Source organism: Podarcis muralis, chromosome W (assembly GCF_964188315.1).
Source record: "Podarcis muralis chromosome W, rPodMur119.hap1.1, whole genome shotgun sequence".
In the NCBI taxonomy this organism is placed as follows: domain Eukaryota; kingdom Metazoa; phylum Chordata; class Lepidosauria; order Squamata; family Lacertidae; genus Podarcis; species Podarcis muralis.
In genome coordinates this window covers 17,292,203-17,307,973 of record NC_135674.1, presented here as the reverse complement: position 1 = coordinate 17,307,973, position 15,771 = coordinate 17,292,203, and the positions used below count along the sequence as shown (strand labels likewise).

At 47.7% G+C, this 15,771-nt stretch overlaps 1 pseudogene; it reads left to right on the top strand.

Annotated features, from left to right (window-relative positions):
* Window positions 1–15,771, top strand: part of LOC144326420 (inositol polyphosphate 5-phosphatase OCRL-like) — a 100,598-nt pseudogene that overhangs the window by 53,722 nt on the left and 31,105 nt on the right.

Here is a 15,771-nt window from a genome sequence, read left to right as displayed (position 1 = left end):
TTCAGGGAAACGGCAGTGCCTGGCTGGAAGCAGAAATGCTGGGGTTCAGCCAGGCGAGTCAGTAAAGCAGTCCCCAGCGATTTTGCAGCATACAGACCCCTTACCACCCAAGCCAGTGGTGCAGCTCACTGCAACGCTCCAGCTGCCCAATGGAACCACCCTGGAAGTCCCCATTACAATCGACTCCGGTAGCAACGCGGACTTCGTGGGGGTGCAGTTCATCAAGCAGCATCGCATAGCGCTTCTACCAGCCACACTGCCCCTGAACGTCATCACGGTCGATGGCAGGAAGTTGCTGGGCGGGCAAGTTGTACAACAGACGCCGCCCATGGTGATGCAGATTGGGAATCATCGCAAGGTCATCAGCTTCAATGTCACCCGCCTCTCAGACACGCCTATAGTGTTAGGCATGAGCTGGCTGGAAAGACACAGTCCAACATTAGCGTGGTACCAGCGGCAGCTCACCTTTGGCTCATCTTACTGCGCACAACATTGCATCCAGACAGGCCAGGAGGAGGAGGGCCAGGAGGAAGGGCGGCAGTTACACCTCGGCATGGTGCAGGCAGTCCCCCACAAGTACAAGGGGTTTTTGGAGGTCTTCTGCGAAAAAGAAGCTGACCAGTTGCCACCCCACCGGCCCTACGACTGTGCGATTGACTTTTTACCAGGGGCGACGCTGCCGACTGCCAAGCTGTATTCCATGTCTGAGGATGAGATGCAAGAACTCAGGGAGTTCATAGAGCACAATTTGAAGCGGGGATTCATCCGGGAATCGAAAAGCAGTGGGGGGCAGTCCTGTGTTTTTCGTGAAGAAAAAGGACACGCCCCAAAAGAGACTCATTGTGGACTATCGGGCCATAAACTCGATGACAAAGCCCAAGGCTTTTCCCATGCCCAAGATTGACGACCTGCTCGCGACGGTGAGGAAGGGGAAGATCTTCACCAAGTTGGATCTACGCGGAGCATACAATCTCATACGCATGCGTGAGGGCGATGAGTGGAAGACGGCCATGTTCACGCCGTTGGGTACCTATGAATACAGAGTTATGCCTTTTGGTCTCCAAAATGGCTCCCACTGTTTCCAAGCATTTATGCACCACGTGCTAGCGGGACTCCTCTACAAGAAGTGCGTATGCTTCCTCGATGACATCCTGATCTTCTCGGAATCGCAGGAAGCCCACGAGAGGGACGTAAAGGAGGTCCTGCAGAGACTACGGGAACACAGGCTCTACGCCAAACTGGAGAAGTGCCAGTTCGACGTGAAGGAGGTGGATTTCCTGGGCTACAGGCTATCCGACAAGGGACTAGCCATGGACAGCGTCAAGGTCTGCGCGGTGTTGGACTGGAAGAGCCCGTGCAATCGGAAGGAGGTCCAGAGGTTCGTCGGTTTCGCCAACTTTTACCGCAAATTCATCAGGGGTTTTGCGAAAGAAACGGCAGCGATTACGGACACTCTCAGTTCCAAAAAGAAGAAGTTCACCTGGACGGACCAGGCAGAGCAGTCCTTTCGGAAACTTAAGAGCCTCTTCGCATCCGAGGAACAGCTGCTGCACGTGAATCCCGGCAGGCCCATGCGGGTCGAGACTGACGCATCCGACAGAGCGGTTGGGGCCGTCCTTTTGCAGGAAGATCCGCAAGGGAACTGGAGGCCCTGTGCTTTCTATTCCCGGAAGCTCAGCAAGTCGGAACAGAACTACACCATCTGGGACAGGGAGTTGTTAGCCATTCACGCGGCTTTCAAAGCGTGGCGGCACTTCCTCATAGGAGCCAAGCACACCGTGCAGGTCCGCACGGACCACAAGAACCTAGAGTATTGGCGCACGGCGAAGCTCCAGAGCCAGAGGCACATGCGCTGGGCGGAATTCTTCGCGGATTTCGACTTCCGAATAGAGTACATCCCGGGAGACTCCAATGTCATAGCAGATGCGCTCTCCAGGAAACCGCAATATCTCGAGGAAGCGGCAACAGTGGCAGCCAAGCACATTTTCGCACCGCAGGCGTGGGCGTGCGCTTCAGCCGTCGTGGACCTGGACGCGGTGCGTTGCGCGCTGCAAACGGATCAGTTTGCACAATCCAAGATGGAAGAGCTACGCAGAGGTACAGCACGGGACGACGAGTTCCAGATACGCGACGGTCTGCTAACTCGCAAAGGTGCCCTCTACGTGCCGGGGGACGATCTCCGCACGAAGGTTCTGCAGCAGTTGCACGACGCACCCAGCGCGGGTCATTTCGGCAAGGAGAAGACAGCGGACTTGGTAGCCAGAGACTTTTGGTGGCCCCAAATGCGAGGAGAGGTCGCGGATTACGTCGCCAGGTGTGACACCTGTCAGAGGTCCAAGCCAGTGCACAAGAAGCCAGCGGGACTACTGGAACCGCTGGAGACGCCACTACAGCTGTGGGAGCGGGGTAGCGCTGGACTTTGTTACTGATCTGCCCAGCTCCCGAGGCAAGACGGCGGTACTTGTGGTTGTAGACCTGTTCACCAAGATGGCGCACTTCATTCCTTGCGCGAAGGCGGCGACAGCGGAACAGACCGCCAAACTGTTCATAGACCACGTATTCAGGGTGCACGGCTTGCCACGGTCCATCCTGTCCGACCGGGGTCGCCAATTCATTTCCAGTTTCTGGCAGAAGCTCCTAGGTATCCTGAACGTCAAGATCAACTTGGCGTCGGCAAGACATCCACAGACCAACGGCCAAGCGGAGAGGGTCAACGCCATCATGCAGCAGTACCTGCGATGTTACGCCAATCAACGACCTGCAGCTTGGGTAGACTACTTGCCGATGGCCGAGTTTGCCTACAACAACACGAAGCACGCGTCAACGGGGGTGACACCGTTCTTCGCCAACAATGGGCGACATCCCAGAACCTTCCCGGGGTTGGTGACGACGGGGGAGGGGGAGCCGCAGGGAGCTGACCATTTAGCAGCAGAACTGCAGGAGGTCCACGAGGAGCTTCGGCGGCACTTGGAGCTAGCTAAACAAGCCTATAAAGTGCAGGCAGACAGGCACAGGAGGGCAGGAGAAGACATCCAGGTGGGGGACTGTGTATGGTTAGCGGCCCAAGCGATGCCGGCCAAGTCGTTAGCTAAGAAGAAGCTAGGACACAGGCAGCTAGGGCCGTACCAAGTTGAGGCCAGGATCAATCCCGTAGCTTTTCGGTTGACCCTCCTGGATGGTTCCAGAATGCACCCGGTCTTTCATAGGTCGGTGCTCACTCCCTACAAGGCCCCACACAGATTTCAGGAGTCAGGGACGGCACCAGACCCACGCAGAGAGTCACCAAGAGGGGGGAAGTCACCGAGGGCCACGCCACTCAATGAGGTCACAGAAATTCTGGACTCGAGATGGGGGGAAGAGGGAGTACAATATCTTCTCGCCAGAGAAGGTACCCCGGCCAGCGCCAACAGTTGGGTGCCGGACTACGCTCTGGAGGAACCTCTTCTCAAAGACGAGTTCCATGCCCTTTTCCCACACAGGCCCATGCCAGCCGAGTATTTCGACGACTGGCTTTTTACGCCCACACTTTCAGCCAGCACTTTCCGGGGGTTCTCCTCCACAGAGGAGACGACGCCAGAATCGAGCCCTCCAAGGGGATCGTGCTCGGGGGTGGACACGGACCCCTCTTACTGGTGGGACGATCAACCAGAAGAGGACTGGCGCAGGAGGTGGCTGAGGGGTCCTTGGCAAACAGCACCGCCCGAAGCAACAGGGGGAGAGGAGGACGCGAACAACTTGGGGGATGAACCCGAGTTCGAGCACACATACACTGAACTGGAAGCAGAGGAGATCGATGTCGACGACCTGTGTCCAGCATCTACCCCCGCAACGACGGAGCTCCCAGAACCTGCGCCCGAGCGGCGGGAGGGGGAAGGGGGGGCTTCGAGGGGGGATGGATGTCAGGGGTTCAGGGACAGAGGCACAGGTGAGGGAGGAGACAGAGAGCGAGGGGGAAGAATCCCAGGGCAGCGAGGAAGAGGATGACGATGACTTGAGGGATTCCGTGAGTCTTTCAAGTGAATCGGAGGATTCCCAGAAGGGGGCGCCTGTGGTCAGGCCAAGGGGAGTCACAGGGGGGACTCGCCAGGAGCAGGGGACCAGCGGGGGAACCCAAAGTGGGAGCTGGGAGTCGGGACCGGCTTCTCCGCCAGAGCGCAGTGAAGGGGGTGGAGATTCCAGAGTGACAGGAGAAGCAGGTCCGAAAGCAGAGAGGGAGGGGAGATCGGAACAAGACATCCTCCCGGAAGGGGAGGGGAGTAGTGCAGGGAGTAGTGTAACTGTCAAGAGGAAGGTTAGCGGTTGCGAACGCGCGCCAAGTTCAAATGTGGAGGCGCGCGGAAGAACAGGGAGCCCGGAGGAGGAGCCAGGTCCCAAAGCACGCAGGAGGGGGGAAGAGCTGTCTGGGGATTCCGCGTCAGGGGAATCCAGGAGGGGCAAAACCCCAGGGGGCAGGAAGACCCTGCGGAAAAGGAAGGAAAGGAAGAGGTGGAGCAGCACAGCCCTCTTAAACTGGTGCAGAGGAGGGACTGACTCAGAGGGGACTTCAGCGGTCTAAGCGTAACAGACGTGGGGCTGCGCGCCTCGGCTGTGGAGCGTACAATGGACTTCAATAAACATTTTTGTATATAAACTGGACTTGGCGTTGGTCTCTTGTGAGCTGGGACCTGAGGCAGCCCTGACACCACCTGAAAAAGATTCCGTTTCTTCTCAGCAGAGCAGTCAAATCTCTATAATTGGACCTAAGGTCCAAAAGGTGTTTCGGAATATCCTTAAATATCTCCACTCTTGACTGATTTATTAGCAAGGTCTTCTGGAAGTGCAGACTCAGGATTTTGTCTCTCTCCTCTTTTGTTCGGAGGGTGATCAAACAGTCTCTCACTCTGTTCTTTCTCCCTCCTTTTCCAAGTCTAAAAGCACTCACGGAGGACCACTTCCGGAGGCGGCGCGAAACTGTAATGGCGGTCCTCTTCGTTCTCTGAAGAGGGGCTCCGCGGAAAAGGGTCGCACGCTGCGGCATAGCGGCGACCCACTAAGAAAAACCACGGGTAGAGTGAGCCCGTGGCCGTGGGACTCGGCGGGCACCAGAAGCGACCCCGAAAACGCAGAAGGAACCCCGTAAGGGGCTCCGGAGTGTTGAAGGAGTTGCGGTGCTGTGAGTTCATCGCTCTTTCCGCGGAAGCGAAGCCGCGCGGCTGTTACTGATGAGCGCCGACCTTTCTTCCTGAAAACATCAGGCTGCAATCAACATACCCGTGAGTAAGGGCATTAATTCGGAAACTAAATTGTTGAATTTGGCTGAAAACGGGAGACGAGAAAAAGGAAGTCCGTCTCCCGACCTTGCTAGCAAGATCAAAGCAAAGACTTTGAGAAGCGGGAAGCGCTTTAAAAGGGAGCTGTCAAAGTTGGGGCTTTCGTGCGTTCATGGACTTGGTTTCTAAAAGGAAAAGAATAGAACCTTTTTTAAGCTAAAAGGACTTTAAATTGGAGCTATCTTCTTGCTGTGGATTACAAAAGACAAAGAGCCAGATCGCTGGGCTGCCAGACAGGAGTGAACTGTCAAACTGCGGAAACTGTTACTGTGTTACTTTTGAGCATAATAGACTGGATTTGACACTGTTGCAGACACCTTTCTTGAAACTTTGTTAAACTTAAAAAGAGCTCTGGGGAACCTCTCTTTTGCTCCGGGACTATAGAGCTTTTGGACTGGGACTATAGGGACTTTAAATGGCGGAAAAACTTCCTTCTTTTTTCTGAACTCTGGTGGCACTCCCCCTAGAGGATTTTGGAATTATAAAAGCCTGGGAACTGCTTTTTATTTTGACTTTCTCTCTACTGATTGTTTACAAACTGGATCTGCCTTTCCCATGGGATAATAGTTAAGTTGACCTTGAACATTGACAGATGTGGAATGAGCGGCACAGGAAGAACAAGAGCAGCTAAAGCCAAGGAAGCAAAGGAAAAAGAAAAAGAAAAAAAGCCTGGGCAACTGGTACAAACAACTTTGATCCAAGGACGTAGATCATCGGTCCCAGCCGTACTGGTACCACAAAAGGCGGAAGCTGAAAAGTTTGCAGAGGAAGATATGGCAGCAGGAGGATCCGAAGTAGTTTTGAAACAAATTTTGGAACAACTGTCAACTTTGAACCAAAAGGTGGACAATCAATCTTTAAAAATAGACCAAGCTACATCCTCGATTCAGAAATTGACGGAGCAGGTTTCCCAGCATACACAAGCAATTGGAAACCTACAAGGAGCAACAGCTGAAAATCGTCAATTAGCTGGGGAAGCCACTCAAAAAGCTGAGCAAGCGATAAAGGAGGTCGAGGAGATCAAGGGAGAAGTCAAGCCTCTGCGCAAACAGATTGGTGAACAACAAGCCTACCTGTCAATGGTGGAATTGAAAAACCGTGAGAACAACCTCAGACTTAGAGCGATTCCAGAACTGGAACAAGGAGATTTGAGTGGTTATCTGACAACAGAATTTTCCAAGTTCTGGGGTTTAAAAGAGGACACAGACTTCAAAATTGTATCGGCATTCAGATTGGGAAGACTGGTAAGGAAGGACAGATCCAGGGACTGTTTGATAAAGAACAAGAGAGGAGAGAGACAAGATATTAGGCCTTCACTTTAAAAATTCACTTGAAATACAGGGTAAAAGGGCCGAGATCTACAGAGATATACCGAAGCAACTATTGGACCTTAGAGCGGCCTACACAGAACTGGCAAAACTGTTGAGACAAAACGGAATTCCTTATAGGTGGGAATTTCCACAAGGACTATCTTTTACCTATAAAGAAAAGAAGGTCAAAATCAAATCGACAGAAGACCAGCAAAAGTTCCTACACGAACATGGAGAAGACCTCCAAAAAGGAGCCGCAGCAGCTTGGCCGATACCGGGCCTAACATCTGGAGCTGGACCATCGCCCATACCCTCGGGAGCAGAAGAAAAGAAGGAGACCCCACAATAGGACCAACAAATTAGTACAGGATGTCTCTGCAGCTATTAAGTTGGAATATAAATGGTGGAAATTCCCCGGAAAAAAGAAGGAAAATATTTCACATCTTGAAAAAAGAACATTTGGACATTATTTGTTTGCAAGAAACCCATGTGACTAGGCTCCACAGGAAAGTACTAATTAACAAAAGATTGGGCCAGGAATTTATTTCATCTGACAGAGTCAAGAAAAGAGGAGTGGTAATCTACGCAAAGGAGAGCCTTTCACCGAAATTCTTATTTAAAGATGAACAAGGAAGAATTTTGGCGATCGAAATTCAGACACAGGGAGAAAAATTCCTGATATTAGGAATATATGCACCCAACGACGGGAAATCGGAATTTTTTAAGAAGCTGCATGAGACTATGCTGGACTATTTGGATTATTCCAACATCATTATGATGGGAGACATGAATGGGGTGGTATCTACAAATATGGATAAGTCACAAAACCAAAATTTGTCAAAAGATGGCAGACTGCCTAAAACCTTTTTTGAACTTACTGACAATATGGACTTGATTGACATATGGAGGACAAAGAACCCCTTAGGTAAAGAAGGAACTTTCTTTTCTGAGGCCCACCTGTCATGGACAAGGATCGACCAAATCTGGACAACTAGAGGGCTGGCACCTAAGACTAGAAAAGTGGAAATCTGCCCAAAAACCTGCTCCGACCATAACGCCTTGAAAGTGAAATTGAGACTTACTCCAACCGGTTCCTTCAGATGGAAAATGAATGACACCTTACTAAGGGATCAGGAGGTTGTGAAGAAGGCCCAAAAAACTCTAAGAGATTATTTTGAAATAAATTTGAATACTACGGTAGAAAAAAGAACCATCTGGGACGCAAGTAAAGCAGTTATGAGAGGGTTTCTGATACAACAAAATACGATCAAGAAAAAACTCTGGAATGGAAAAAAGGAGATGATTTTGGAGAAGATAAGAGAAGGAGAGAAAAAATTGAGAATTAATCCAAAATCGAAGGAGGTGCTGAGAGAAATTAAATTCCATCAAGCACAATATTCGAAATTGATAAATCAAGAGGTTGAATGGAAAATTAAACAAATGAAGCAAAAATCGTTTGAATCAGCAAATAAATGTGGAAAGCTGCTGGCATGGCAGTTGAAAAAGAGACAAAAACTGAATACAGTTACAAATCTAGAGATTGAAGGGAGAATTGTTCAGAAACCGGAAGAAATTAGAAAGTGTTTCCAGAGATACTTCAAAGAACTTTATGCACAGGGGCCACAGAAAGAGTTTGAGATAGACCGATTTTTAAAAACCAATGGACTACCAAAAGTAACTCAGGAGAAGAGAACAATCCTGAACTGTAAAATAACGCAACAGGAAATTGAAGGTGCTATTCAGAACATGCAATTAGGTAAGTCTCCAGGCCCTGATGGACTTACCTCCAAATACTATAAGACTTTGAAAGACTACTTGATACAACCTCTGATGGAGGTATGCAACCAGATTATGGAGGGGAAGAAGGCACCGGAGTCATGGAAAGAAGCCTTCATCACATTGATTCCAAAAGTGGAAACTGAAAAGACTCAACTTAAGAACTACCGTCCCATCTCACTCCTAAATGTGGATTACAAATTTTTTGCAGATATTCTGGCAAGTAGACTTAAAAAAGTTTTGAATGAAGTAATTCACAAAGACCAGGCCGGCTTTCTCCCTGGTAGGCACTTGTTTGATAACACTAGGAACATTATCGATATTTTGGAACTTTTACAAACAAATATCAACACGAGAGCAGTGTTAATTTTCATTGATGCGGAGAAGGCCTTTGACAACATTTCTTGGATGTTTATGAAGAAGAACTTGGAAGGGATGGGAGTGGGACGGGGGTTTGAAAATGGTATAGAAGCAATTTATTCAGAGCAAAAAGCCAAATTGATAGTGAACAATGTGGTGACAGAGGAGTTCAAAATTGAAAAAGGGACACGACAGGGGTGCCCACTATCCCCTCTGTTATTTATTTCAGTACTGGAGGTCCTTCTGAACATGATTAGGGAGGACCGGCTGGTGCAAGGTATACAGGTCGGAGTGAAACAATATAAATTGAAAGCACTTGCAGATGACTTGGTTTTAACATTACAGGAGCCAGTATCTAGTACAAAAAGAGTTCTAGAACTGATTCATGAATTTGGTCGGGTGGCGGGATTTAAGCTAAACAAGCAAAAGACCAAGGTTTTGGCTAAAAATTTGACACACACAGAAACAGATGGGTTCCAGAAAGAAACAGAACTAAGTGTTGTTAAAAAAGTGAAATACCTAGGGGTTCATTTGACTGCCAAAAATTTGAATTTATTCAAGGACAATTACGAAAAATGTTGGTCGGAAATTAAGAAGGATTTGGAAATTTGGTCAAGATTGAAACTTTCCTTGTTGGGTAGAATTGCAGCTATAAAGATGAATGTATTGCCGAAAATGCTATTTTTGTTTCAGGCCCTACAGATCGTGGACAGAGTGGAATGTTTTGGAAAGTGGCAGAAGGATATATCTAAGTTTGTCTGGCAGGGCAAAAAGCCCCGAATAAAGTTTAAAATACTAACTGATTCGAAAGAAAGAGGGGGGTTTGCCCTGCCGGACATGAGGTTGTACTATGAATCTGCAGCCTTCTGCTGGTTGAAGGATTGGTTTTTGCTGGAGAACACTGATGTCCTGGATCTGGAAGGGTTTGATAATGCTTTTGGCTGGCATGCATATTTGTGGTACGACAAGGTTAAAGCTCATAAACTCTTTAAAAACCATATTGTCAGAAGAGCAATTTTCGCGGTCTGGTTAAAATATAAAGACTTACTGGAGAGCAAGACCCCGGGGTGGCTATCACCGGTAGAGGCCAAGGCTAGAAAAAGACCCAATATGGAGGCCTACTGGCCAAAATATAGGGAAATAATTGAAAAAACTGGAGACAATTGGAGGCTGCAGAGCCAAGACAAGTTAAAAGATAAGGTGCAGGACTGGTTACACTATGCTCAAATTCAAGAGGTGTTTAAAATAGATAAAAAAGTTGGTTTCCAAGTGGAAAAATAGAAATTAGAGACAGAATTGTTAGAACCAAAAACTAAGATATTATCGAAAATGTATAATTTGCTGCTTAAGTGGAATACACAGGATGAGACAGTTAAATCTGCCATGATAAAATGGGCACAGGATATTGGACACAACATTATGTTTGAAGACTGGGAAAGGTTATGGAACACCGGTATGAAGTTTACGGCATGTAATGCCTTGAAAGAAAACATTATGAAAATGATATACCGGTGGTACATGACCCCAGTCAAGTTAGCTAAGATATACCATCTGTCTGATAATAAATGTTGGAAATGTAAGGAGGCAGAAGGGACATTCTTTCACCTTTGGTGGACCTGCCCAAAAGTGAAAGCCTACTGGGAAATGATTCACAATGAGTTAAAAAAGGTATTTAGGTATACCTTCCCTAAGAAACCAGAGGCCTTCCTATTGGGCATGGTGGACCAGAGGGTGTCAAAGAAGGACAGAACTTTGTTTATGTACGCTACCACAGCAGCAAGAATTCTTCTTGCAAAGCACTGGAAGACTCAAGATCTACCCACGCTGGAGGAGTGGCAGACGCAGTTGATGGACTATATGCAACTAGCTGAAATGACTGGCAGAATCCGAGATCTGGGAGAGGAAACAATGGAAGAGGACTGGAAAAAATTTAAGGACTATTTGCAAAAACATTATAAGTTGTATGAATGTTAAGAAATATGCACGATTAGGAAATTTTTGCTTTAGCAACTTGATTAGGTAAACTGAAAATTAAGACAAGAAAAAAGAGGTGGTAATATGAATCAACTTTATTATGTTAATTTTAAATGTACAAAGTTTGGGATATGAGATTGTGAATTTGGAAACATAATAACTGAAAGATACAGTAAGTTAAGAAACAAGGTAACAAATTGCTGAAACTTTTATTGCAAAGAACGCAGGGTCTGGAGGATGTGGGGAAGTCCACCTGGAATACTGAAAAAACTATTGAAAGTTGAACAGAAATAACCTTTTTTTTAAAATATATATTACTTCTCTTTGTATTTGTTTCTTGCACTTTCTTATTGTTATCTTGTGTTTATGAACCTAAGAAAAGAAACTCAATAAAAAATATTTATAAAAAAATAAAAAAATAAAAAATAAAAGCACTCACTATCTTGAAGCTGTCCTTCTCCAAATCTGGATTCCAGAAGTCTGCAAATTCCTGTGTAAGAAATTCAATCAAATTATCTTTCTCCCGTTCAGGAACCGCCCTGACCCTTAAATTTGCTTGTTTCTCCCTCAACTCAATCATAGACAATATTGATCTGTGGTCTTCTAGTTGTTTATGTATCGGTGGTATCTTCTCTTCTACAACGGTGGCTGTAGTGGTTGCAATTTCTTTTGCCTCATCGGCTGTCTTTCGTATCAAAGTTGATTCCTGTAGTAATTTCTGAATAGTCTCAGTATTAGTATTTACCTTCTGTCCCAAATTATTAATGCTTGTAGTGTTTTGATTAATACTTGTGGTGTTTTGGTCAATTTTACTCGATGCCTCGGCTACTTGTTTGCTTACTTTATCCAAAGATTCATTTATTTTACTAAGTGCCTGGGCCAGGGCATCGTCAGCAGCCATACCTTTAGGTTTAGATTGTGCCAATGGGGTTGCTGTTGGCAAGCCAGCAGGGCCAGATGTCGAAGCTCTCCTTTGCAGCCCACCGTCTGTACGAAGTACTCTGCCAGACCTGGTTGCTTGTAGCGAATCTAACTTGTCTTTCCCATCTGCCATAACCCTCCAGATAAAAGTCAAGGTCAGTCACACACTCAGAGTCAGAGTCAGAGTCTGTCAAGGCCAGTCACACACTCAGAGTCAGAGTTTGTTTTGAAATGGAAAATTCCCTTAGTCCAGCTGCAGTTGCAACAATTTCAAAGTTCCTCTAGGGGGACACAGTAGCAGCAACAGTCAATAATGTCTTAAAGTAACTTACTTTTCCCTTTCGCCCCCCCAGTCTCAAAAGGACAACAGTTTCTATTTCAATTATTTCCTGATACTTTGAAATCAGGAGAAACCAGTCAGTAATATTGTGTCTTAATTGTAGCCTCAGACGCAGAGTTAACTGTCAAAAGAAAAGGTACTCTTATCAACAGCACGTTTCCCAATACGGCATTTTTACTGTTCACTGGGAGCCGGTCTCAGGGATTTGAGCAGTGGATTTTAGCTGCTCTTGCTCTCTCTTTTTGCAGGGAAATACCGTTCAAATCCTTTCCCCCCTCCTCCCCTGCATCAAAGGGGAAAAATCGCTTGTTTGATACTCGGATTGTAATCCTTAGGAACGTCCTTTGAGGTTTCCGCTTACAAGTTCATTGCTTTACTCCATTTACAAGAACGGAAGGCAGACTTCCTGTTTATGCCTCTCCGCATTCGGTGCCAAATCGTTTATACAGTTCCTTTAATTCCGAAATTGACCTACTCACGGATCGTTGTTTTAGTGCAAAATTTTCAGGAAAAAGGCAGCGCTCTCTGGCAACGGCTACGCGGCTTCACTCCACGGAAGAAGCAGACGACTCACAGCACAGCGCCACTTCCCCGCTCCGCTCCGGAGCCCTTAACTGGACTCCTTCACCGATTGGGGGGGCGCAAAAGGTGCCCGCCGAGTCCCACGGCCACAGGCTTCACCCGCCTGTGATTTTTGAAGGGTCCCCGCTGCGCCGTAGCGGTATAGACCCGATTTCCGCAGAGCCAGTCTCCTCCAAGTTAGAGGGAATCCGCCATTGCCGATGGCGCCACCCCGGAAGTCCCAATAAAGATATACCGTATTTTTCGCTCTATAACACTCACCTGACCATAACACGCACATCGTTTTTAGAGGAGGAAAACAAGGGAAAAAACATTCTGAATGAAACAGTGGATGTATCATTTTTGTGCTTCATGCTGTGGCCACAGACATGTGATCTGATGGTGAATTTGGGGTGACCCAATGCAAAAATCCTGAGAATTCCTGTGGATCCATGCTTTGTAACCACGTTTTTGCACCATTGCAGCCCCAGGCAACAGTGGGTGCGTGATTTTTTGGGTGCAGGCTGTAGCCATGGACATGCTATGTGATCTGATGGTGAATTTGGGGTGACCCAATGCAAAGATCCTGAGAATCCCTGTGGATCCATGCTTTGTAACCACATTTTTGCACCATTGCAGCCCCAGGCAACAGTGGGTGCGTGCTTTTTTTGGGTGCAGGCTGTAGCCATGGACATGCTATGTGATCTGATGGTGAATTTGGGGTGACCCAATGCAAAGATCCTGAGAATCCCTGTGGATCCATGCTTTGTAACCACATTTTTGCACCATTGCAGCCCCAGGCAACAGTGGGTGCGTGCTTTTTTTGGGTGCAGGCTGTAGCCATGGACATGCTATGTGATCTGATGGTGAATTTGGGGTGACCCAATGCAAAGATCCTGAGGATCCATGTGGATCCATGCTTTTTAACCACGTTTTTGCACCATTGCAGCCCCAGGCAACAGTGGGTGCGTGATTTTTTTGGTGCAGGCTGTAGCCATGGACATGCTATGTGATCTGATGGTGAATTTGGGGTGACCCAATGCAAAGATCCTGAGGATCCATGTTGATCTATGCTTTGTAACCACATTTTAAGTGGGGAGCGAAGGAAAAACAAAGAAGGGACATGAGAGGGGTGTGCAGAGAAGCAGCTGGCTAAGAATGCTGGAGAGGGATTTAACGGGTGGGAGGAATGAAAGGCAAAAGTTCCCCCCCAAGCCAGCCATCTCTCTCTCTCTCTCTCTCTCTCTCTCTCTCTCTCTCTCTCTCTCTCTCTCTCCCTCCCTCCCCCCCTCTCTCTCCCTCCCCCCCTCTCCCTCTCCCTCCCCCACTCTCTCTCCCTCTCCCCCAGCAGCACCGGAGCACAGAGAGGAATTAGAAAGAACGACACTCTGCTTGCCTGGAGGGGAGGGGCTTTCCCTGCTCTTTGTTCCGTTTCAGCAAACACAGCAACGAAACAGAGAAGGGTGGGCAGTAAGACCCTGAGGCAGAATGCAGGAAAGCTGCCACTTCCTCTTTTCAGGTTTCCCTTCTCCGTGACTCGCGATTTGACTTTTGCTTGATTTTTTGGCTCCAGGGACCACACATTCGCTCTATAACACGCACAGACATTTCCCCTTCCTTTTTAGGAGACAAAATCTGCGTGTTATAGAGGGGGAAATACGGTATTTTCAAGTCAGCTTGAAGTCTAGATAGTGAGACTGGTTTCATAATTTCTGACCTGGCAATATATTGCGAATCATGATGTGTGTGTGTACTATGCAAAAAACACAATGTGGGGGGAAACTGTGAAGCCAGACAATGCTTCTCTAGATTCCTGCAGCCCCTGTGGACTCTGCTGGTTCAGCTTTCCCCTGCCCTCCTGCAGGGGGCAGCAAATCACAAGAGAGCAGGCACCAGCAAAAATCACAATGCGGGGAAAACCGTGAAGCCAGCCAATGCCTCTACATAGCTCCATCTTATTTCAGACATAGTGATATATTGGTGTATTGCAATGTTTAGCTAGTGATATATCACAGTGTTGAAAGCCAGCTATCGCCCAGCCCTAGTTGTGGCCTCAGAGGGCAAGACTTGTCCACCCAGCTGGAGCAAGGAAAGAATGCATACAGGCACACATTCTGTCAGGCTCTCATGCCAGTCCCGCTTGTCATTGGACCTCCAGGAGAAGCAGTTTCTGGATATAGTACCCCAGGATGGTGATGACTCCACTGAGCGGCCAAGGAGATCTGGCTTTTGGTGGACCACCTCTTCAAGAATGCCTGCCACCAGGTGAGCTGAGGGGGACTGTACTATTTAAAGGATGGGTGTTGGCTGGAATCCAGTACCAGTTTTGGGGTGTGCAGGTTCCAAACGTCACAATTGATTTATATCTTAGCTACCGACTCGCTCTTACAAACTCCTGCTGTGAGTATAGTGGCACCTTGGTGGAGTGGCAGTGGGTGGGACATCCAGCATATGGTATTCCTTAGAGCGGCTCAGAAAAACCCAAGTGTTCACAACCATTATCTGTCTATCCCTAGCAAAGCGGCTCTCTGAGACTTGCCACTAGAAGAAGCGGGGAATGATTTCACTCTCACATTGCCCCAAATCATGAGAAGGGTAGTAGGAATGCTACTGTGGAAAGCAGGCAGGATAAAATTCTCAGCCCTTGTGCCAGCTCTCTTGGTGATGGGCTTCACTCCATTGTTGCATTCCTCGACCTCACATTATGCACCCCAGGGCTGGATTGTTCTTCATGCTATCCAGGATGTACCTCATCCCTTCCTAATGCATGGGTGATACTCTGCTTCAGGAGGACCTCTTCCAGACCCCGGGCATGCAGGACGAGCTGCAGGAGATAACTGAGTGCCTGGACACCAGCATTCCCGAGACGATCCGTATCCTCTTTGGGGGACATTGTTGGGGAGCAGGGCTGCTTGGTGGTTTTCTTTCGCTCTTGGCTGGAGTGGACCTCACTTTTATATACCTGGTGGCTTAGGTTCCTTTTTTTTTTTTTTAAGATATTTATTAAGATTTTCAAAATATTACAAAATGAAAAAAGAAAAAAAATACAAAATAAAAATAGTTAAAAACAATTCCATCTTTCCATTACTTATCTTTCATTTGCTTGTTTCCCGGACCTCCTCACACCTCCCTTTTTTGTACAGTGGTGCCTCGCAAGACGAAATTAATTCGTTCCGCAAGTCTCTTCGTCTTGCGAGTTTTTCGTCTTGCGATGCACGGT